Consider the following 26194-nt stretch of genomic DNA (forward strand, 5'->3'; position numbering starts at 1 on the left):
AAGGTGGCCCTCCCTCTCAATGAGGGCATTATGGGATCTATTAAAGCCCTATGACAAACCCCACCTCCCTGCCTCCCACCACAAAAAGGGCTGAAAAGAAGTACTTTTTTTCCAGCTCAAAGCTTTGAGTAATTGTACTCCTTTCACCCTCTGGGGTCCCTGATGGTCTCAGAGGCCAATGAGAGGGACAGACAGGGCCAGAAAGGAATGACCATCAAAGCAAAAGATGCAAGGAGACTAGACCTTTTGGGCAGAAAGGTTCATGCTACAGGGGATCCAGAACTCAGCATTTCCAACCAGCAGGTGTTCCTGGTGAGATACAATTTAATGTTTGGGAATCAGTGATGAAGTTCAAGGACTCTCTTCCCCAGGAGTCAAGACAGGAGTTCTCTGTTTTGTTAGAGGAAGGAAAGTCGGTGGCCAGGACCTCACTACAGGCCTCCCTGGCCGCAACAGATTTGGTGACTAGATCCATGGCTTCTGCGGTGGTCATGCACAGAGGCTTTTGGCTCCAATTCTCAGGTCTGCCAATGGAGGTCCAATAGTCCATCCAGGACCTTCTGTTGGAAGGCACTTTGTTCTTCTCCAAACAAACTGATGCAAAGCTTCATGGCCTAAAGGATTCTAGAGCCATCTTCATGTGCCTGGATCTCTATGCCCTGGCACCTTCGAGGAAACACTTGAGGCCTCAACAACGGATCTGGTTCTTGGCTCCGCTGCCATGCCAAGACCTGTTAAAGAAGCAAAACTGGGGTTATAAACATAGACAACTGCCCCCACAAACTTCACCCTCACTACCAGACCCTCAGATATTCAGGAGGCTCCAAGCAGAACTTTGGATGGGGTGCCCCAGGGCGTTATACGAGTTGCTATACTGGATCCTGCTCTACTTTTGTTTTCAGACCAACTCTCCCCCTTCAGCCTGGTATGGTCCCTCATCATCTTGGATCCCTGATTACTGAGCACAGTAGAGGAAGGTCACACTCTCCAGTTTATTTCCATCCCTTCCAGTGTGGCTGATCTCGGCATACTCACCGAACCATCATCATTTAAACTCGGTGCTTACAGTTCCCTCCCAGGTCCTTGCCTCCCTAGATTGGTGGAGGGACCCCTGGTTGGTTGGTTTGGGCATTGCCTTTATCAGCCCCCAACCCTCAGTATTCCTAATCTCAGCTGCACCTGAGCTAGGTGGGGGGATTCATTTTGAGCACCTCAGGACTTAAGGCCTGTGATCCCAGGAGGAATCGTCCTTACATATAAATATCAGTGAGCTAAGAGTGGTCCACCTAGCATGCCAGGTGTTTTTACAACAGATTTCACACAAGGTTGTGTGAGTCCTTATGGACAACACAGCAGCCGTGTTTTACATCAACAAGCCAGGAGGGGCACAGCCTTCCCCCGTGTCAAGAGGCCATTCACCTGTGGGAATTCTGCATGAAGCACTTGATCCACATCAAAGTTTCTCACCTTCCAGGAGCCCAGATCAATCTAGATCAACTCAGCAGATCTTTCTCCTCTCACCACAAGTGGTCCCGTCACCCTGATATAGCCAAGACCATCTTCCAGCAGTGGGGACAACTAGGCAAAACAGAAAGTGTCAGCACTTTTGCTCTCTATGCAGGCAGGAAGGCATCAGTAAGTGAGCTTTAGTGGGCTCACTTACTGATGCCTTCCTGCTCCCTTGGACAAAGCACCTGTTCTATGCATTTCTCCCCATTCCTCTCATGCACAAAGTCATATGCAAGGACAAGTGGGACAGAGCGAAGGTTATTCTTATACCCCAGCATGGCCACACCAGCACTGGTTCTGTACATTACTGGAGCTGTCAGTAGTGACATTGATGCCACTCCCTCCCATTCCAGACCAGATCTCACAAGATCACGGCTGATTGCTCCACCCGAATCTCAAGACCTTCCTTCTGATTGTGTAGAAACTCCATGGTTAAATCCAGCAGACCTGGCCTGTTCGGAGCAAGTCTGCCAGGTATTGCTAGGTATTAGGAAACCATGTACTAGAGCGACTTGCCTAGCTAAGTGGACTGCATGTGGTCATCCCAGTGAGGCCTCTCACCCAATAAGTCACCTCTCCAGTCTGTGCTGGAGTATCTGCTTCATCTGAAACACCAGGGCCTAACCATTTCATCCATTAAGGTACACATAGCGGTCATTTCCACCTTCCACCCTCCAGTAGATGGTAGGTTGTTTTTTTTTTTTCCTCATGAAATGTCCATTTGCTTCCTCAGGGGTTTAAAGAGACTATATCTGCCAATTCATGAACCCATTCCCCTGTGGGACCTAAGCCTGATCCTGTCAAGATTCACAAACCCTCTCTTTGGTCCCAGCTGCCTGTCCTCACCGAGGCATGGGCAGACGTGGCTGCAGGCCTCGGTCCCCGGCCAAGGGTCCGCTCCCACCCACACCCTCACCCTCAGCTGTGGCCCCAGCTTTGGACCTGACCCCTGTCCACATCCCTCCCTCACAGAGCCACGTCCCTGCTCCCTGCTCCATGGGGTGTGGGGGTGGGAGGGCCCAGACAAGGATAAGGGGGGGCATGAGAAAAAGTTTGGGGACCACTGCCCAGATGTATGCCTGTTATGGTTTGGTTTCCATATTTCTGAGATCAGCTTGTAGTCCCACAGTACAAGTGAGCCCACAGTACATATCCCACAGTAACAGCCAATAATTCCAAATTGTTTTAAATAAAGACAGGTTTAGTCAGAGAAAAAAAAATAGATGAAAATAAAAGTCAAGAATACAGCATATCATTTCTCAGGTTAAGGGATTCCTTGCTTAAGTAGCATACTCCTTATGTTCACAGTTCCTGTTCCTTTGATGTAACCAGCATCTCTGGTCAACTTAATACCCACTGTGAAGCTCTCCCACTGTTTCACACTGCTTATGTCTTTCGTGCAAATATATATGGGCATATGTTGGGAATGTAAGGTGTGAAAAATCTCTGCCATCTTTTAGATATGAAGTCTTTCTGTGCAGTGTAGACAGTGGTATTGCATAATTACAACACTGGAGTATTCACTGTTCTCTACTATATAATTTACTAAAACAGACAAACACATACACACACATTTAATCAAGATCCATATTTCTTGATAAAGAAGCTTTTCATTTCCTTCCAGTGTAACATATAATCTTTTTAACATGGTTAGGTTTCAGAGTAGCAAGGTTTCATCTGTATCAAGAAAACTTTTAACATGGCTAGGGATTTGGGAGATAAACACAATTGTGTGGCTTCAGTGAACACCTCAGACAGATCGTTGAGCCACCTGAATAATCTGGGGTCCTTTGGAAAGCTATTAATCCTTTCACACAGAAGGCTATGTACCTTGGTACAGCCAGTCAGTAAATGGGAAAATGATTTCATGAACTATTTCAGGGTTGTTTCCATCTTGCAGTATTTTAAGTCATCAAAATTTTCTATATTTTTAACCAAAATTTGTATTGAAATCAATTTTTAATTTGTTTTAGCTTGTTGAAAACCCTATTTTAAGTAATAAAACATGCTTTTAAACTAAACTAAAAATTCCGATACAATTTTGATGATGTATTTGGTAAAAAAAACCCCACTAAAATGTAAAATGTAAATGTCAATGATATTTTGTGAAAAGTATTCCTTGAAAAAAAAGACTATTTGTCCAAACCCCCAACCCCCTCCAAATTTGAGTGTGTGAAATATTTCAACCAGCTGTACAATTTGATAAATTGATTCAACATAACAAAAGGTAACAACAGGAAGTAAGGTATATTCAGCAGGAGATTTATAGGAGAATGTATAATAATCACAAACAAGGTAACAATCAAAGGAGTAACCACGTAAACTGAAGTGCTTTGCCATCCTAAGGATTTTTACTAGTGCTCAAAGCCTGTGGAGCCCTTCTATTTACCAACACTTATCTCCCCACAGACCTTGTGCTGAGCAGCATCTCAAATGAAAAATAAAATGGAGCTGGAGTTAATCCTTTTTGTACTACGGACCGGATATTGACACTTGCACCTTGTCACATCTTCTCCTTGTTTTAAAGCTAAACATTCAGACAAGTATAATTTCACTTAGGCACAGTTTTCAAGTGAAATATATTTCTGTAACAACTCTAATTTATTTTGGATGGTTAAGGTTTAGAGGGACACAAACAATTATTTGTTTGTTTAAAAGGAATAGCAGATGAAAGTTGTTGTGTGCAGATTTTTCCATCATCTGGAAATAATATATAGAAGAAAAGGTTTGGATAAGTGTAACTGGATAATGAGCAACTGGAAGTGGAATATAATTAAATGAGAGGAAATAATGAAAAAGCTTAGACTTTTATTCTCCTGAAACTGTGCCCACCAAAATCTACAGTTTTGCAGCTGACATAATTAGAGCAAACAAAGGAAATACCATAGAGCGTCGCTGAGCATTAAAGCTATATATCTAAATCATGAGAGAACTGGTTGTATCTCAGAGGGAGACAGGAAGGAATATATTTTCATCACCGCATGTGTTATGTGTTCAAATATCCCCCCACACTAAACAGAGTATATGGGACAGATCCTTGGCTGTTGTGAATCTATGAAGATCTACTGACCTCACTGGAACTACCTGTAGCTGGTCTTATGCCTCTCAGTGAATACAATAGGTGAAATATAAAATGATATATAATATCTGGAAATCTAAAAGATGCAGATATTCAAAATTAATAATGGAATAATAGGATTATGTTGTGATGAATCATGCACTTATATGCTATTTATATTGATGATTAGGCTTATGCACTTACATATTTGTGCCTTTTTTATGCTGCCCTGTTTGATGAGAGCTGCCTCTATATCCCACCTTTACCATTCTTCCCTCCCTCCAATTAATTTCTTCTGTGAAGTGCACTAATTCTAACCCATGCCAGAAAAATGCTATCACCTTCTAAACATTAAAAAAAAACAAAAAACCCTAAACTTTTTTTTTTTAAAAGTTGTGCTTGTAAGCAAAAGTCATCTGCTAGGTTATCTATTGCATTATGGCATGCTTTAAATCCATGTTTAGGCCCATTATAAGTGGCCTCATTTTCAGAAGTAGGGAATACTTACACCAGTATAATAAATGGCATTGAGAGTGCTTAGTATCTTTGGAAATCAGAGCATATATTGAAGCACATAACTGGGATTTAGTCACCAACCTTGGGGCAAACAAATTTGACTATGTTGGCTTTCATGTCTGAGCTGCATTGCAAGTCTCATTAGTATGTAAACTCCTTGGGAAACAATTGTATTTTCCTGTGTGACATACACAGTGATTAATACAGGGTCAGTGCTTAACAAACAACATCCAGGAACAAAGAACGTAGACCGTATTTACACGATGGGGGTCTCTGTTCTGGGAAGTAATGTACAGAAAGGATGTAGAGAAACTGAAAGGATCCAGAGACGAGTTACAAAGATTAGCAAAAGCTGAAGGCACTGGGTATGTTTAGTTTGGAAAAGAGAAGATTAAGGGGGGGTCATCATAATGGTCTTCAATTACTTGAAAGGCTGCCAAAAAAATTGGAGAAAAGTTGTTCTCTTTTTGCCACAAAGAGTAGGACAAATGGCAGTGGATTTAAACTACAGCATAGCAGATTTAGATTAAATCTCAGGAAAAAGCTTCCTAACTATAAGAACAGTAGGAAATAGAACATATCGCCGACAGAGGTGGTGAAAGCTCCTTCACTGGAGGTTTTCAAAGGGAGGCTGGATAGCCATCTGACTTGGATAGTTTGGACAGAACGAATCCTGTATCTTGGCAGGGTGTTAGACTAGATGACCCTTGCGATCCCTTCTAACCTTATGCTTCTATAATTCTATGATCTCAACCTGCATTTACGGCAAAGTGGCAGCTCCTGTCCTGCAGAGCCGGGCCTAGCTCCCTGCTCTCGGCATTGTAACTTGGCACAAGGGGTTGCAGCCCCGCTCAGGTGTGGCCCACCTGACCCTCCACCGCTATGTTGGAGGGGCACCCAGAGCAAGTGAGTGAGTGGCACTGTGACTATGTGTGTCAGGCCGCAACATTTGAAGCACTAAGCTGGGCCCAGCCCCGGCCTACAGGACAGGAGTTGCCACTGTGGGATGAGTTTTTCAATTTTTATTTCGTATTTGCCAAAAAACAAAAAAAGCCCTTTCCCCCTCCCAAAACCCCCCCACAGGCTCTGTGTGTTTGCAACCTTTCACCTGCCTGCCAGCCTTAGTAAAATACCCTTTCAGTTAACCAGGCATATATGTAGCTATTGGGACCTACTAGGGCTACAAGGCATCACTGCTGAAGCACCTACAGTGATTGCTGCTGACTTGCAGCACACCTGGCATGCTACTGGTACCTTAGAGGTTTGCTGTACTCTGCCACTGAGCAGTCCCAATAATTACATTGCTTATTGGAAAGACAGCCTGATTACTGCCAGAGGGGTATGTGTGCCCTGCTATACTCAGTGTGGCCATAAAGGGCTAGATGGAGCTTTTAGACTCAGCTATGAGCAAGAACATACACATAGCTGCACTGCCTCGGGAAGAGCATTGGCAAGCAGAGTTGGTTGGAAACAGAATTTCTGTTCCATTGGAAATTTTTAAAAAATATATCTGAATTTTCCACAAAACAAGCACACACACACACACACAAATTCACTTTGGGACCTGCACAACTTTCAGTGTTATTTCCATATCATGGAAGTGTTTCAATGAGACTGTCCTTTCAAGTTCATTTTTAATATTATAGGATAACATTAATTTCAATATAATTGTGACACGGAGCCGGAAAGGGTTAAGCAACTTGCAGGCTAAATGACCCAAATTCAACCTTAAAAGACATATTAGAAAAGTATATACATGGTAATTAGGGCCATTACTTATAAACAGCTAGCAAAGCTATGTTAGATAGACTAGATCTTTGAAATGCAAACCTGTATTGTTAGAGAATTAGAGGTAAATAATAATTATATTTGTATATGTTTATCTATCTCTTGTTAGATGTTAACCATGGAACCAGATTTGCTTGTGGATTCTAATTCCCTTTCATGTCTTAATTACATTATATTATGCTTTTGGATGGTTCAGTTAACCTTAAGATCAAAGATATTGCAGGAAATAATATTACTTACATTGTCTTCAGTTTATATTGTCTGTGCCATAATGGAATGCATTGGCAGTTTGAATGGATAATTGCCTTATGATAATTAATACTACTAGTTTACCTGTGTATTCATAGGAAATAAGGATTTTTACTTCAAAGCAATGATGTGCATTACCTATTCTTCATTCAAGGAATGCCTGCTATGTTATCATGCTGTTAAGGAGCTATAATAGCCTGCCAGAGATCTATAAAAGAACTCTAGGATCTGATCCTGTCATCTCAGATTCTGCTTAAGCTTTGTCAAGGGGAGGTTAAGTTGCAAAACTGAGGTCTCCAGCTCCAGTCTGGATAACCCTATGTGACATGGACTGCCTGTTTGAACTATAACTTGATGAACTGATTCTGGAAAGTACTTTTTGCAACTCAGCAGTTCACCATCTCTACTATGAAACTGACCTAAGAACTTTATTCATATGGTATGTATAATGATCCTTTAACCACAATACTCTATCTTTTTTTCCTTTTTAATAAAACTTAGTTTAGTTAATAAAAATTGGCTTTAAGCATGTCTTTGGGTAAGATATGAAATATTCATTGACCTGGTGGGTAATGTGTCTGATCCCTTGGGATTGGTAGAACTTTATATATGATGAACAAGATTTTAAATAATCATCACCATATTTGACTTGGTGTCTGGGTGGGAGTCCAGGGCTAGACTGCTTTAAGTGAACTGGATTTTTGGCTTCTGAATAACGAGTAAGATATTGTAGAAGCTGTTTTGTTGCTGTCTTGGTGATTCTAAATATTAGAATAACCACCAGTTTTGGGGACCATCTGCCCCATTCTTGGCAGTTTGCTCTGATTGCCCCCCATGGTCACAATAATATAAAAGTTAAAAAGTGTTTTCTGATTGCTGAAATAAAGTGGTTTTACTTTCCCCATCAAAAATGTTGTTGACATAGAGATGTGCCTGTGAAATGTTTAGATTTTGATAAAACTGCATTTTTAATGGGAAAATGCTAATGTTAGGTAAGGAAGGCACTCCCAATGCGACAAAAAGTTCCTGAGGAAAGGACCTTGTAGGACAGGTGATCAGGCAAGCTCAGCAGAGCAGGGAGCCTACAGGATGTGCTCCTGGGAGACAGGAAACTCTCCAGGGAACACACCAGAAAAGGAAGACTAGGAGGTTCTCCTAGAGATTCCTAAAAGGACAGATGCAGAAGGTAGGCATCCAGGGAGGCCTGGTTAAGGTTTGGGATAGTTCATCTATAGACTATTTTTGACCAGCTCTCATGGGAAGAATCTGTACTTCAGAGAGTCACAGTTCTTCATCTATCCTCCCCCTTGCATCAGTGGGGAAGTAATTTACTACACCTTTTTTATGGAGCATGGCATACTCTTGTCAATTGTTCTGGCCATCATATAGAGCGCCAAAGCTCTGTATCCTCCCTTCCCAACTACTCATAAAAGGGGTGGGGAGATTATCAGCCTCTGCTCTTCCCATCACATCCAGAGAGTCCTATGTGGCTGCACAGAGGCAAGAAGGAGGGTTTTCACTCCTGTGTGGCCACGTAGGAGCAGGACCCAACCGCGCTTCCAGGCAGATTCAGTGGCCTCAGAAGCATGCTAAGGCCCTCAATATGACGTCCCTTTCTCAGTATAGCAGTAAAGGTCACAGCTTATTGAGCTACTTTCATCACAGGCCAGTATTGGAGGTGGGAAGGTGGAATACCCACAGTCTCTGTTGCTCCTTAGAGCTCAGAAGGTGCAGTTTGGCCTCCTGCCTGGACCAAAGTCTGCTTCCCCTCTCAAGGGGATCTCTGTAGATCATAGGGGGGTACCCAGGCCCAGTCTCTACTCCAGGTTCCAGACCAGGGACCCTGATGGTAGCAGCTGTTGGCGGTTTTCCCTTCACCGCTGATATTGCTTTGATTCTCTGGGCCACTTTGCAGTGGTCCCCTTTTCCTAACTTCACCCTTACCTCAGGGTTCAGCAATGCTTCCTCTCCTCCAGGTCCTTTCACCTGGGCTTCCCCCAAGGGAAGGGGAAGGAGAGCTTTTAAGCAGTATGAGTGAGACCTTGATTGGTTCCAGCTGTCTCCATTAGCCTAACAGCCTTAACTGACCTTTTACCAGTTAATTGGGGTCAGGTGCCATCATTAGCCTAATGACCTTAACTGTTTAATTGGAGTAAGGTGTCTTGATGAGCCTGGAGTAGCCTTTGTTTGGCTCTCCGGGGAACAGGGACCTGCTCATTCTGAAGCTGATATACCTGCCTTCGACTACTCTCTTATATCCTTCTGGTCTGAGTCTGTCACTATATATATATATAATATGTTGGGAAATGATAAGTTCTGGAATTACTACTGGACAGTATTTTGTACTTATATAGAATTATTAGATGGTTCATACATATTCAAATTGGTTTGAGTTATATTAAAGCTCACAGTAGGTGTTATATCGGAGTTTAGGGAGACAAGCATGGACTTAAGCAGCAGTGCAGTTAGAGTGTCCAGTCTGTAGTCCATGCTTAGGCCACATTCCCATTGAGATGGAATGAAGGATCAACCCTCTAGCCTATTATAAAGAGAGCCTTTAAAATAACTTCTCTCTCCTTACCCATATTTCCATTATCTTTGATGGGAGTACGGATGGGAAATTTACATAATCTAACCTTTTCCAAGATTTAACAAGATTTTACTAATAGTTCTTTCATGAGAAAATTTGTTCACTCAGAATTAACCTTTGATAGTTGATGTAGAACAGTTGTTTCCTGGGTGTAGTATGACTTGTTGAAAGAGTAAGTTGCTTTCATCAGTCAAATGTACCCCATCCATACTGGATTGCTAATTGTGATTATATTTTATGTTTCCATGCTCGGGTTATTTTATTGCTGTATCCTTCAAAGAAGCCAATTCCTCATTCACCAGAGTGTCTAGCTATATCAGTGCAAGAAAGTGTTTTTCTGCCTCCGATGAACATCGTGCCAAGCTATGGCAGAGTATATAATCCTTGTAGTGGGTAACATATCTTTATTTTTAAAGGATCAGTTTTACTTTGCTAAATTAATCCATCCTTTTAATATGACCAAGGTCATTTCCTTCCACATAAATCAGTGTGTGGAATTGGATGGGTAACAGCTGGTAACAATTTACAGTGCCACCTCATGCCTTTAATAAGTGAATTAACTCCTTTCTGTCTTAAGCTGAAGATATGTACCAGACTGTATGGATCCAGAAAATCTCAAAAGAACCTTGACTAATTGTCCATTCTAATGGTCGTTCAGGAAGAAGTTCAAGATCTGGTAGCACTTTTAAGTCAAATACAGAATAAGCCCAGTGCTCTATTCAATATCCCCGACTCCTTCCTCTGCCTTCGGCTGTAATACTTGCACCTCAGTGCAAAAAGAGATTTTCATGAAAATTGAGAATTTGGGGTCAGATTGGGGTAGGAGGAAGGGGATGCAGGGGGGCTCACAGGGACTAGACTCCGTAACATTTCCTGAACACAAAAAATTAAGTATTATCAATATAGTTCTGACCAGACCAGTTGTTCTACAGACATAGGAGAAGACAAGTAACTAGGCCAAAGAACTTACAGGCTAGATAGCAAACAGACCAAAAAGTGGAACAAAAGGAATACATATACTCTTTTCACTTCATTTTCCTTCTTATATATATATATATATATATAAATATATCAAATATATCAAAACAGACTTTCCATCTCTGCTCTTTCTTTTTTCATCTAGTTGTTATTATTAGCCTGTGTCTTTTTGAAATTGAGGTCATAATTTTCAAAGTTGTAATGTTAGGAACCTAAATCTTAACAGGCACCTAAATAAGTCACCTGAATTTCATTGGTACTGAGTGCTTACCATTTAATGGGAGCTGCAGGTTCTCAATATCTCTGAAAATCAATACTTGTTCCTCAAGTTGGGCTTTGAAAATTGAGATACTCAGTTATTAACCATTGTTGGAAATCTTTCCCCTAACACATTACATTTGCATTTTGATTATTTCTACAAATACCAGACAAATTATTATAACACCTAAGAGCCCCACTTAGGTATTTATGTACTGTATTTCTATCTATTATTTTTATACCTTTACTTATTTTCAGGGTTTTTTAAAAAATTCTTATTTTCTACTTTTTTATTATTTTCCTATTCTCATACTTAGTCACCACAGCACTGTGTCAGTTTCCACAGCTGCTGGCCACTTCCTAATAACCTTGCTCAAGCAAAAGAGGAGAGACAGGATACTTCTTGGCAGATCACTAGCAAAAAATAATGTCATGATCTACAGAAGAGAAGGCATCCTGGATCTAGCCCCTGGAACATACGATCTAGAAGAAGTCTAAGACAAAGAAAGAGTGTGAGGTAAAGGACATAGTACACAAGCAAGGTGATTGCTTTTGCCTTGGTCTGGTTTTGCAACACATATCTAATCTGATTTCTTTGTATCCTCCAGAGCCCAGGCATTTGATCAGTATGGATAAATGGTTCAGTTAATCAGGAACATCCTAAGATTACTTTCTTTTTTCCTGTTTGTGTGTCTGATGTTCTTGACCTCACCACCACCATCCAAAATATTTGTAGCACTCTTTGTTGCTTTTTCCCTCTCCATAAAGGAACGAATGACTCAGGCTTGGTCTACGCTACAAAGTTAGGTCGACATAAGCCACCTTACATCAATCTAGTTCTCAATGTCCCTACACTTGAATTTGTCTCCCACTGATATAAGTGCACAGTTACTCCAACATAGTAACACCAGCTACCCAAATGGCATTGAACATGGTCAATGTGCAATAGTCAATGCAGCACGAGTGTAGAAACCACGTTACCTATGTCAATCCTAACAGTCTCCAGGAGCTGTCCTACAATATTTGGCACTTATTGCTCTGGTCACGATTGTGACTTCCACTGCTAGGGGTCATATAGACCAGAAGCCACCCTACAAATACACACTCCCCCTTTAAAAGTCCTGCAAATTTTTGAAATGCCTTTTCCTGGTTGTCCAGCTTCGTAAGCACACCCTTATCTGCTCTCCATTGTTCTGTAAAATTGCCCAGCTGACCATGCCAGTTACATGCTTCAGATACACTCCAGCATGCAGTAGACAGGAAATATTGGCTCTCACCATCCTGTAGAAAGAAGAGGCTGTGCAGGCACAGCTCTGAAACAGCTGTCAAAGTGTTGCCATCTATGAGCAAATTGCTTGAGAGATGCAGGAGAAGAGGTGTGATAGGAACCAGAAGCAGTGCCCCAAGAAAGCCAAGGAACTGTGGCAGGCATACCAGGAGGCCAGGGAAGCCAACAGTTCATCTGGTGCCAAGCCACAAACATGCCAGTTTTACAATGAGCTGTGTGTCATACTTGGTGCAGATACCACCACCCTGCATGCCACCAAAGATACCTCCAAGGAGCCCAAGACACAGGCCCCTGCTGTGAACAGCAAGGAGGAGGAGGGGATGAGGAAGAGGGGGAGGAATATGGGGACAGGTGACAGGGGGTCCAGATATGCTGCTAGACAGGACCAGGACCCTGTTTTCTATTCCACTGTGGTCTAGTCAGTCCCCACAGTTGAGCACAGGCAAGCCTGATTCCGGGTAATGAACCTCGGGTGTAAATAAATTTTCCATTATAGTGATGATGCCCCCAAATTCGCAGGACACAGCTTTCAACTTCTCATTCATTTACATGTAATACAAGAGGTAGTGGCACCCAAAGAGAGAGTTAGAATTTCTATTTGCTTCTCATTCCCCTCTAGAGTTAGGTGGATCAGTCCCTTGCATCTTCCTGGGAGATCTCAATGAAACTTTCATGGAGGCACACTGAAGTCCTCCCCAGCATTATTCTTCTCTCTGGGGTAGGACACTTTCCCATGCCATGTGGCACTAACTTCTGCAGGCATGATTGCAGTAAACAGGCTAGAGGCATAAGGGCCTGGACAGCTTTGGGATGCCAGAAGCAGCTGTGCTCTCTCTGCCTTTGTTACCCTCAAGAGTGAGACATCAGCTAACACCACCACTACATGTGGAAATGGTGCCAGTATTTAGTGCCATTGCCCTATAGTCAATTTCATGTAACTAAACAATTCCCTCCTCGTTTCCCTCGTCCTGGCAGGTCATATTCACCATTGCTCGATCTGAGAATGGCACTGGTGATCAGGAACTCCACAGCAGAAGGGTCAATAAGCTAGTTTTGTTAACACTTTAGGAGAGCAAGGGAAGGGGGGAATTCTGAATCTTATGTTTTGCTTTCCATTCCCACTATACTGACAATGGTACCATTCTGTGTTTTTGTAGCTGCAGTTATTGTGGCCTTGGGGGGGGGGGGGGACTTCCTCCACATCAGTGTAATGACAGACCAAGATAAGGTGGAGAATAAAAGACGATATGGAAGACCATGTTCTGCAATATCCTTCAAGCCAGTGCTGCATCAAACCTTGACCAGAGGGCCAATATTACAGACTGTATGGAGAAGGAAAGACTGGACAGGAGAAAAGCACAGGAAAAGGAGAGGGAGATGCATCAGGACATAATGGGGCTTATCCAACAGCAAATTCAGATGCTGCACACTTTTGGGGACCTCCATGTTCAACAATCCTGGGCTCGGCTCCCATTGCAGTCTGTGGAGAACTGCATAAAACTACCTCCATACACCCCCTGTCAGCATTCCTCATGGCCTCAGGGCCAGCATGTCTATGCCTACCACTTCACTGGGCAAGTGGTCTAAGACCTAGGATAATTCTCAGTACTAAAAGCCTGGGAATAGGGCTAGCAATTAAACAGGCCCAGAGATGGTTCCGAAGACCACAGTGAGAGCCATTTGTTGGACTGTATTACCCCGAAGAGTTCCTTCATGCTTTTAGAGTATGTGACTTAACCGAAGGGCTGAGCCACTGAAGACCCTCCTGATGAGGCAACAGCCAACAGGAGGCTCCAGGAAAAGGAAAGCGCAGGATCACACCAGGCCAACAGGAGGCTCTCAGAAGATAAGTGCACCCCATCACAGGCCCCCAGACTGCCACCCCAGGTTAAGCACAGTACACCACGGCACACTATTCTGGCTTGCTGTTGAAGTGCTCTTTAAAGCCTCGCTAAGCTGTATTGCTCATCTGATAGCCCTTGTGTCTGGCTGTTCAAACTCAACAGACAGCTGCTCCACTCTCCACCCCTACAGCAATTTTTCCCCCTTTGCTTCACAGATATTATGCAGAATACAACAGGTAGCTAAAGACATCAGGATATTGAATAAATAATGTCAGCGTCCTTTCAGTCTACCGACAACACATTCAACTGCCATTCTGCAGCTGCTGAGCCAACAGTTGAATTTTTCCTTGTTGATGTCAAGGTGGCTGGTGTACGGCTTCATGAGCCATGGAAGTAAGAGGTAGGCTGGGTCCCCCAAGATCACTACTATTGATATTTCAACAACGCAGTGGAAATCTGCCTGTCAGGAAAGAAGATCCTTGCTTGTGGCTTTCTGAACAGTTCTTAACGATGCAACCAATCAAGCTCCTTACTTGACCAACCAACACAGTTGTCAGTGAAGGGTCCCTGGTGATCCACCAGCACTTCCATAATCATGGGAAAAGTACTGCTTTTTGTTGAGGTAATCTGTCGGAAGGTAGTCTGGGGCCAAAAGTGGGATGTGCATGCTGTCTATTGCTCCACAGCAGTTCAGGAACCCCATAGCTGCAAAGACATCTACTATGTCCTGCACATTGCCCAGAGGCACAGTCCTATGTAGTAGGAGATTAATGGCCCTGCACATTTGCATGACAGTGGCCCCCAAGGTGGATTTTCCCATCCACAATGACTTCCCACTGACCAGAAGCAATCTGGCATTGCATGTTTCCACAATGTGATTGCCACTCACTTCTCCATTGTCCATGTAGCTCTCAATTTGGTGTCCTTGCTTTGGATGGCTGGGGTGACCAAGGCACACAGATCGAGGAATGTGGCCTTGCACATCCAGAAGTTCTACAACCACTGCTAGTCATCCCAAACCTGCAATGAGATCTCACCTGTCAGTGCTCATCTCTCAGGTCCAGAAGTGGTGCTACACCATTTGCATCTGCTCTTTAAATTTTGCCTACAACCTTGAATTGGGTCTCACTATCTCTCTCAGTAAACTGGCTGTCATGAAATCATCATGTTTCTTCTTGTGACTCTGCAAATACTGGAATACAGTGTGTCCTACGTTTCCAAAGCTCACGACAATACTGCAGAGTTGTGCAGGCTCTGTTCTTCTGTCACAGATGGCGGACAGCAACAAGTGCCTCATGTTTGTGGAAAACTGAAAATAGGTGTGAATATTATGGGATGGAGAACATTGCATTATTGGAAGTTGATCCCTGGCTCCTGGTCACCACTGCATGGGTCGTTTCTGTCCCACCATACATTGCCAAAAACAGTGTGCTGAACAGTGGTGGGTTGCACACTCTGATACCTACCCCGGGTGCACCACACTGTATTGATACAAGCACTCCTGGCGAGTGTGCTCTGCACAGATGTGAGGAGCCAAGTATGCATATGCACAAATGATACCAACTGCAGTGGCTGTATGCCAACGTAAATTGAGTCAGCAAAACTGTGTGGTATAAACATGGCCTCAGTGATTTTTTTTTTACCTGTCTGCTTAACCTTTCTCTATAGTAAGTGATCTGGAAAAACAGGTTTCTACAGGGGAAATACATTTATAAACAATGTTCTGTTGATGCAGATAGCAAGGAAACTTCATGGCATTCAAAAGAGGAAAGTAGAACTTTCTACCAGATTCCATTAATGCTCCTATTAATTCAAAATTAGCTCATTAAAAGTTAAAAATTTACTCACTAAATTAACAGATTATTAGTGTTTCCAACAAGATGCTTGACTTTGTATTAGAGAGCAAATGGAGAGAGATGATTGAGTGTGAAGGGCCTTGAAAGTGAAGACAAGCAGGGTAGGAGCTAAACACTATCTGCCTCAGTGACCCCAACCCATCTCCTGATTGCCCTTGTCACCCACACTCAATCCTCTCCCTTACTCTTCTCTTTACTATAAGTATGCTCTAGTTTTCCCCATTTGTTTAAAGAAAAAATGCACCCTTGAGCCCACTTCCTTCTCCAACTACTGCCCCATCTCTCTTTCATCCCTAGGCTCACTGAACATGCGGTTAACAACTGCTACCAGGAGTTCCTCCCCTCCAGTCCCATCCTAGATCCTCTCCAATCTGGCTTCTGCCTTTTGAGCACCACTGCATCTGCTCTTTCTACTGTTTATAATGACCTCTTCCTAGAAAAAAATCTCAGAACCAGTACTGCCTCCTCATCCTTCCTGAGATAGCAGTCGCCTTTGACTCCATTGACCATTATGTTGTTCTTGAAAAAGTGGCTTCCTTTGGCTTCTATGGCTCTGTTCTCTCCTGGCTCTCCTCCTATATCTCAAAGCTCTCCTTCAGCATGTCCTTCAGAGGATCCTCCTCATTTGCCCTCCAATTTTCTATGGCAGATCCACATGCTCTGTCCTTGGTTCCCCTCTCTTCGCCCTCTGCATCTTGTCTCTGGGTAATCTCAACTCCATTTCTATGCTGATGACTCACATTTATCTCTCTACTCCAGACCCATCTCCTTCTCTCCAAACTGAAATCATGCCAGGTCTTTGACATCTGCTCATGGATGTCTAACCAGCAGATCAAGACAAACAGGGATAATTAGAGCTTCTAATTCTGTTCCCCTTCCCCCCACTCCCCGAAAACAGCAACAACACTGTGTACAACACCACCATCCTGTCTGTCACTCAGGCCTGTAATCTGAGTGCCATCTTCAACATATAGTACTTTATGATACATAAATCATACTTTATCCTGTAGAAGCTCCTTGTGTAATGCCTATGAGGCACTAGCTGACTAAATCCATTTATTTATCTAATTTATTTAGAATACACCAAAGTGTTCATTTATGTGGAGGGAAGGGATTCTATCTCAGGATGGAGAACTGGAAGGTCACAGGACTTAAGGTGCAGGTTTGCTGTCTGTGGAAGACGAGGGGATATTCTTCAGGATTAACTAGGGAATAGATGTCCAGAATACAGTACTTGTATGAGAGTAGGGGATTTCGAGAAGGCTCCTTTAGAGGATTAAGAAACCTAGGATGAGTTTGTGGCTGCACTTAAGGCATAGTACACAACTCAGCCCAGTGGAAGGGAGGCCTTGGTGGCTTAGACAGCCTTGATGCCTTGTCTAAGTTACTGCACTCTCCTCAGCACTAAGTGCTGTGGCCCTGCCCCTGGCATACCTCTCCAGTTATGTTCACAGCATAAACATACACACAGAGAAGTTAGATAAATAAAAATATGTGTCCTGGAAGGATGCCACATTGCACTACATTATTAGAATTCAGAACGATAACATTCAAGAACCCCAAAGCAGAGAGAGAAGAAAACAGCTGCTCCCTTAGGCTGTGAGTCACAACCCACCCCATCTTGCTTTAGGAGGCCTCTTTCCAGACTTCCTGTGATCCCATGTTTTTTTTTCTTTTACAGTCAAAGCCTCTTATCCTGCAAGCAGAACCAGAAATGCCCCCCTGCTCTTAAAGTGATATACCCACTAAACCAGGATTTGTGAAGGGGTCCATGGGGAGGCAGCCCTACAGCTTTCCTGTGCTTGTGCTGATGTTAGAGTGTCGGTCTTCCCAGCTGATCCTGAGAATCCTCCTGAGGCAGCGCTTCTGGAACCACTCCAGCTTCTTGAGATGACGTCTGTAGGTTACCCAGGTCTCACACCCATAGAGAAGGGTGGGGATGACAACTTCCTTGTAAACCAAGATTTTGGTGCCTGTTTCCAGATCTCTGTCACTGAAGACTCATTTGAGTAGTCTTCCAAAGGATGTGCTGGCACAGCAGATCCTGTATTCAATTTCTGTGTCAATACTGGCTGTTTGGGAGAGGTGGCTGCCAAGGTACGGAAAATGGTCCACATTTTCCAGGGGTTCTCCACTTACTGTGATTTGTGGCGTATGAACAGTAGTTTGTGCAGGCGAGGGCTGGTAGAATACCTTGGTTTTCCTGATGTTGAGAAAGAGACCCTGGCTGTGATAGGCATCTGCAAAAAGATTTAAGGTGTTTTGCAGGTCAGCGTCTGTGTGCAAGAATGATGTAGTCATCTGCATACTGAAGATCAATGATGCCAGGTCTCATGGCCTTAGATTTTGTTTGGAGATGTCAGAGATTGAGGAATTGGCCATCCATATGATACTCAATCCTGATTCCATTAGGAAGGTGGTTACGGATGAGAATCAGGATCATGGCAAGGTAAATGGAGACATGTGATTGAGCAATGACACAGCCTTGCTTGACACCAGTGTGAATGATGAATGGTTTCCAACTAAGTGAATATCAAAAAATGCTGGGATTTTTAAGGTGGAAACATTCCAGAGATGTATCAGTTTCCACATTCATTAGATAGACACCACATGATGGTTAGGGTTCTAGTCAGGGCTATGGGAGTCTCTGTTCTGATTCAGAGTGTCCTGGGAGGAAATCTCTGCTCTGAATTAGGTAGAGCAGGGACTTGAAGCTAGGTCTCTCACCTCCCCGGCTACATACACAGAAACAAAAAAACTCAGGTTCCAAACAACAAAAATTAATATTTTGGCACCTTCATTAAGTTGTTTGAAAAGGGTTTTTGTTCCATTGTGGAAACCTCCAAAGTTGCTGTGAAATGGAACGGTCATCTTCCAGTTGGCTTCAGTTATTACCTCTATTTCTAACGAGTTCCCATTTCTAATTCTCGTGTTTCACCTTTTTAGTGCCCAGATAGTCTGTTCTGTACTCCCTTGCTTATAGCTTTCTGTAGTATCAAAGTGTTTCTGTATACCTTCCTTGATGAATATGTAATCATAAGTATAAAAACCCAAGGAAACTATCACTATGATTATTAGTGGAATAATTTTTTCTACTTAAAAATACAAAGCCATGAATATAAAAATTATGCAGTATGGCATTTTTTATAAAAAAAAGTTATTTATCTCCCTAAGAATCCCATAAATTAGTGAGAAATATTTGTTTGTATTAATACTGATTGATATTTATTTTTCAGTAGTACCCTAAAGCTCCCAGAATCAGGGTCCCATCACGTTAGGGGCTATGCAACTATACATGATGATGCAGGCACTGCCCCAAGGAATTTTCAGTCTATGCAAATTATTCTGCATGCATGCAACTTTATGCTTCTGATTACTCCTATTCAGCTCAATGAGACCCCTCTCTTGCATAAGATTATGCAAATATGTTTGCAGGATTGTGGTCTAGAGCCATGACACTGCAAAGACATAGGCACATACTTAATTTTATTCACTGTGATTAATCCCATTGGCATCAGTAGCGCATAAAGTTATACATGTGCCTAAATATTTGCAGCATTGGGGTCTAAGTATGAGAATCTACTTTATATTTTTTTTCTTTCTTGTGTAATACACGACAAACCAAATAGTCTCTTCAGTATACACTTTTGTCTATTGTTAAATCTCTAGATTCTGTTTCAGGAAGTTTTGCTTGACTGAAGAATGACTCTGAACAATTCTTAGAATACAGCTGCATACTCCTGGCATAAGACTTCAGTTCTACAATGCCTTACTTTAAAAGGTATCAATTTCATAGTGCTGCAAAAGATAAAGATACCATTTCCCCCTATTTGAAAACTAACTAATGATCCCCCAAAGAAAATGTTGTTAAACAGTTAAAGTTGTTTAGGGGTTTCTGTGAGTGGGTGTTCCCTTTAGAAGCAAGTTAAAGCATTTATAAACATGCCTTAGCCCACGCTACACAAATCACCACTTTCTCTTACAGCTTTCTGAAATAAGTCCAGTACACCTCCAACATGTACTATACAATATTGCCAGCCTCAAGAGATCAAGTGTCAGACCCCCAAGAATCATGAGATTTAGAAAACTTTCAACTCCATATCTTCAGTGTGTCTTGTGATTTTTTAATTTCTCTCTATTCTTCTTTGTGTGTGTGTGTGTGTGTGTGACAATTTCAGGTTGAAAAATCAACCTTTAATGCACACAAAAAGCCTCTCACTGGCTGCTCAGATGGAGACTCCACTTACCCTCTCCTCACCTTTAAGATAATAATAGGAAATGAATGGCAATTTCCCTGTCTTGACCTTCTCCCTTCCTAGTTGATTTCCTTTGATAGAAGCAGCCTGGATGATCAATAGTTTGAGAACCACTGACCCGAATAATGCACCATGATTCAGACTTGTACACAGAATTTGTATTACTTTGTAGTGTTGATGAGTTACAGATATGCACATTAAAGAACTTTAAACTTATCTCAAACATCATATAAAGAACACTGTCACAGTAAAAACACTATGGGATTGGTATAGCCTTTTGCAAAAAGCAACACTTTCCTGATCTCCCAACCACCATGCACACTTTGCTGCCTGAGACAGCACAGACTCGCCTCACACCCAAACACACACACCACCTCTGTCTCACCCTGCTCTGGAATCCCTACTCAGCTCCCCACTCTTCCCACCACATTCTTTTGCATCCCATTCCCCTGCACCCCCTAAGTCTACCTTCTGCTCCCTTCATTCTCCCCATCCAACTGCCACAGTATCTATGCAGCCACCACAGAGTCCTTGTGCCCTGTCTACTTCCCTGAACCGTAGAATGGCAGACACTCTGCCTGTGGTCATGGCTTCACTCTCAGGGCAGACAATGAGAGGACGTAGCCCACTTTATTAAAGGAAACCTCATTTCCACGTTCAGATAGACTCTAGAGAAATGGTGGCCGCCTTGCTGCCTTCAGCCCTATTGACAGCAATAGGAGATGGTGGCCATATGTAATAAGAGAAATGTTGTGAGTTGGAAGTCTTTCATCATGTTTTCATGAGACAGGTTTAAAAAAACCTTCTAGCCCATGCTAGAGCTGCAGTAACTTTGTGACTGTTGGCACTACTGATGGTAACCTGATTAATTCACCACACTCACAACTGCATTATAATGCAAGAGCTTCATTCTGACCTCAGCAATTTTATTGTACAGCTGTAAGATATTAGTGCACTGGTGAGCTTAAGATATGTTATTTCCCACAGTGAAATCTGAATTGAAGCTGTGTGATAGTGTCATACATAATGGGTTGATTCTCCCCTCATACCATTTAGACATGTGCAACATGGATTTAACACAATACCATTCTGTTAGCATTTCACACTTATGTTGCATAATTGTGAATGACTGCACAAAGTGGAAGGCAATAGAGAATCAGAGCTATTGTATTTTTACTTGCTCCCACTGAAGTCCATGGCAAAAACATTGACAAACATCATTCAGAGCAGGATTGAACCTACAACTTCTACTGAAATCAAAGGAAACAGAATTAGGTCCCAAACTATCTAGAGAAAAGAGTTTTGCTTAGACAGGTTTTTTTCCTTTCTGTATAGGTGGATTTTCAAGGAGATTTAACTACATGAAAAGTTTGGCAAAGTATTTTTCGCCACTTTTGTAGTTAGAACAATTTTCATCATATTTTGAAGAAAAATTCCTTACCTTCAGAGTAAATCAGCACTTTAAGTCAAACCAATTTTCCAAGCCAAAGTTATAGAAGTGCTAATAAAGCATTATAGAGGAAGGTGGTTGAAATGCAACTGAAAGACCACCATCTATCTTTCCATAATAAAATAAATTAGGACGGGAAACATCTTCTTCGGGAGAAATGCTCATTGATTTCAGTAGGAGCTTTGCTACATTAGCCCAATTCCTGAAATATGTGACTATGTTCACCATCGACCTATGAAAGAAAATGGCCGACCCCAGTCCAGATGGTCATTGAGTATTTTGGGGGAGGGATAGCTTAGTGGTTTGAGCATTGGCCTGCTAATCCCAGGGTTGTGAGTTCAATCCTTGAGGGGGCCATTTAGGGATCTGGGGCAAAAATTGGGGATTGGTCCTGCTTTGAGCAGGGGGTTGGACTAGATGACCTCCAGGGGTCCCTTCCAACTCTGATATTCTATGATTCTTCCAGATGATTTTCTTTCTGGAAAAAGATAGAAATACAAAAAGAGTCCAGCTCTGGAAGAGCAAGGTAGACTGAGAGAAAAAGAGAAGAGAATTATATAGTAACTGATTGCTTGTCTTTTCTATTATTTAGAAAAAGAACTCATCATTAAGGTAGTTGCATTCTCTCTACTCTACCTGCTTGGAAATCTGAAAAACTGTAGGTCTGCATTAGGTAGAAAGTGTTCATATAAATCAGCCAGAGCATATAGCTCATCTTTTTGTTTAAAAAAAAAAATGAGAGCATCTGTGTCAAGACCTAGACAAATACACTGACAAGCAGTCCAAAAATAAGAGATCTATTAACAGAATGGCATTTAAGGGGAATTATGCTCGTAGAGTTTGGAAGCAATTAGTAATATTTTTATATCAATGGTACTTCGTCCCTATCACTGGAATATTTGAGCACCTTGGAATTCTATTTATCTTTTCAACATCCCTGTGAGGGGAACACTAAGGTACAGAAGGATTAAGTAACTGACCCAAGATTACATATGAAGTGTGCAACAGAGCAGGAAACTGAACCCACATCTCCTGTGTCCCTGACCCCAACTCACTAGACCATCTGTTATAAGCTTTTCCCCACAATAAATACTGAATCTGGAAAAAGCACAGCTGAATACCTAAGCTGTTCCTTTCCCACAGGATATGAGAACTGTTTTTGAATGGGAGTTACTCATATTCTGCAAAGGAGAAATCAGGCATAAGTATAACAAAAATAATACATTATCCTGCTCAGAATGAGAAACTGGCAATCCATAAAGTATCTAATCACAGAGATATCTGGGACACATTTACAATGGCTGATATAAGGCAATGCATTGTCACTCAGACGTAATGCAAAGTATGGCCTGATTTACGCTTCACACTTTGATAAGGTGTCCTAAGGTTCTAATTTAATGATTGAGGAATCGAAAGCCCATTGGAGTGATTGCCATTGACTAGAATGGGCTTTGGATCAGAACTAATTTCATGGAAAGCTTCAAAGCCAAAACAACATTTGATCAAAAAAGCTTTACAAAGGTGTAACTCTGATTATTTTAATAGTGTTATGTTGGCATAAAAATGCAGTAATGCAGTAGTGAATCAGGCCCTTGGAATTCATATTTTTAGTTCAAAGTGTGGAAAGGCATATAAGGGATTTGTAATTTAAAAATAATTGTTAGCTTCATATTTATATTTTACAGAAAACTAACCATGCCAAATTAATTTAACATTTTTATTTAAAATAAAAATTACTTAATAAAAATGCTTATCCCCTTTCAACTTCAAAGAAAGTCACACACATTATCTAATTCTATAACACACCTGCTAGTAGGGATGTTGGTATGTTATCCCTGGTTTTCAAAGAGAGAAACTAATGCACAGAAAGTAGGTACCACAGATTTAGGGCACAGTGATAGTGAGGATAAGGTCTCAGGAGTCATTAACTTCTATTCCCATGCTCAGATAAGTAGATCATCTCTCCTTATTGATGAAATATTTCCTTAAGAGCATGAACATTATTTCTAAGAGCAATGAGCCAGATTACATATTTAGGGTTGTATTTTTTTTTAAATCCATGCTTCGTGTTTAGAATTCTCAGAGTCCATTGCAATATATCTAAGAGGATCCCTAAACAGATACGGTGTGCCAAATCAACTGGAAAAATGTTAACATTTCAGAAACACCTACAGGCAGCTAATAAACCAAGCATTTCAACTACAAAGTAAAAAAAAAAGTCTCTGTTAAAATATGAAAGGGACACTCCTCTGCTAAACTTACAGTATGTGTATGTTTGAAATACTGTCATTTAGTTAGAAATATTTTCTAATCAAAACATTTTAGGCTACATTAGAGGTTTTCTCCATCTTTGAAATTCAAATTCAGGTTCAGTGGGAGTTGTAAACCTATGATCACACACATCAGGCTGTTACTATACTGTATATGTGTTATTTTTTAAAGTGTATTACCTTCATTTCACCTGTTTCCTATGGAAAAGCTACTAGAAACAGAAGTCTTCAGTGTATCCACAGAAAACAAGGAGTATTTTTCAAATCAGAATATGTGTGGTGCTTAGGTTTCTGCAATAAAAATTGTATGGACCTAGAGCTCCTCCTGAGGGCCTCTCGTGTGAACTATGTTAAGCGTGTTGTCAGGGTTCCGTCCCCACTCTGAACTCTAGGGTACAGACGTGGGGACCTGCATGAGAGACCCCCCGCCAAGTTATTTCTACCAGCTTAGGTTAAAAACTCCCCAAGGCACAAATTCTCCCTTGTACCTTGGATTAGGTAACGTTTCCACCACCAAGTGATTTAGACAAACTCAGGAAAAGGACCACTTGTAGTGTCTACTCCCACCTACTTTCTCCCCAAACCTCCTCACCCCCTTTCCTGGGGAGGCTTGAGAATAAACAAGATGAGCACAGACTAACCTTCGTTTTTTTTAGGACACACACAAAGAAACCCCAATCAAATTCTAAAAGAAACAGAACTTTATTATAAAGAAAAAAGGTAAAAGAAGCACCTCTGTAAAAATTAGATGGAAGATAATCTTACAGGGCAATCAGATTAAAAAACACAGAGGATTTCCCTCAGGGCCAAACTTCAAAGTTACAAAAAGAAACCCAGGAATACACCTTCCTCTCAGCACAGAGAAAATCATAAGCCAAAACAAAAATAAGCTAACACATTCCCTTGCTAGTACTTACTAATTCTAACGGATTTGGATTGCTTGCTTCCTTGATCTGTGTCCGGCAAGCACATAGAACAGACAGACCAAAACCTTTCCCTCCCACTCCCCAGATTTGAAAGTATCTTCTCCCCTTATTGGTCCTTTTGGTCAGGTGCCAGGCAGGATACCTGAGCTTCTTAACCCTTTACAGGTAAAAGGATTTTGTGCCTCTGGCTAGGAGGGATTTAATAATACTGTATACAGGAAGGTTGTTACCCTTCCCTTTATATTTATGACACATGTGCATAGTTGTTTGGGGAATTAGGGCCTCAGCCTGCTCTTATGTTCAGATAATAGGAGTTTCCAGACTCCTTTTACTTATAATGGTGCTGTTTTCCAGCACTTCATTGCTCTCTGTTTTCCCCATTTAAGGTCTCTCAAGGCCATATTTCATCAGACCTCTCATGTGGTATCTGTGACTTTTGGGACAGCACTTACACCTGAATCAATAGGAAAACCCTCCAAGTGCAGGGGGCAGAATTTATAACTGCTTTAGGCAAGGGATATAAATTACAGCATTTTTTTCAGTCTGTGCACAAATGTTTTATACAAGAATGTTTCTATACACCTGGACTCCAAATGGATACATTTAATTAAAAAAAAAAAAGCCTTGAATGTCATGATGATCCATTCTTTGACCCTACAAAACTCAGGCACATCCACACTGCAGGCTCCAAAACAACCAGCTGCAGAAATTGGGCTTAGTTCCTATCTCTTCTTTTTAACTCAATCTTAGAGCTTGTCTACATGGAGAAATAACCCAGAATAACTCCCTCCCTGGACCCGTATTCCACGCTAAGTACCTTTTTGCAGATTAGCTTAAGTCACTTCCAAAGTGGGTTAAATGGACAGTAACTATTGCTTTTTAAATTCACACCCTTGATTATTTGTCAACAGCTTCTCTGTGTAGACAAACCTTAAGTAAAGAGACAACCAAAAAGCTCTGGTCTGCCACTCAGAGCATAGCTGTCTTGTTACAGCCTCAGAAAGCTAAGCAGATGAAACACAGGAGAATATGTGAACTGACCAGACTTCTGAATGCCCACATGGAAAGTACTGAAATTGCCATAAGGAAGCCTAATTTTGTGGATTTGTTGGGATGTTCAGTCCAACGGCAAACATAAATTCAGAAAGTAACAGCTGTATAATGTTTTACATTCACAAAGTGCTGTACTAATATCAGTCAAGATCTCAAGTGATGTAAAGTGGCACATGTACCCCAACTGGTCCATTACCGACTCAGTCCTCTAAAAGCCCCTCTGAAGTAAATTACTACTGTTGTCCTTGTGTTACCAATAGAGAAACTATTTGTATATAAACTAGGGGTAACATACAGAAAGTTTA

This window comes from Caretta caretta, chromosome 2 (genome assembly GCF_965140235.1).
Source record: "Caretta caretta isolate rCarCar2 chromosome 2, rCarCar1.hap1, whole genome shotgun sequence".
NCBI lineage: Eukaryota > Metazoa > Chordata > Testudines > Cheloniidae > Caretta > Caretta caretta.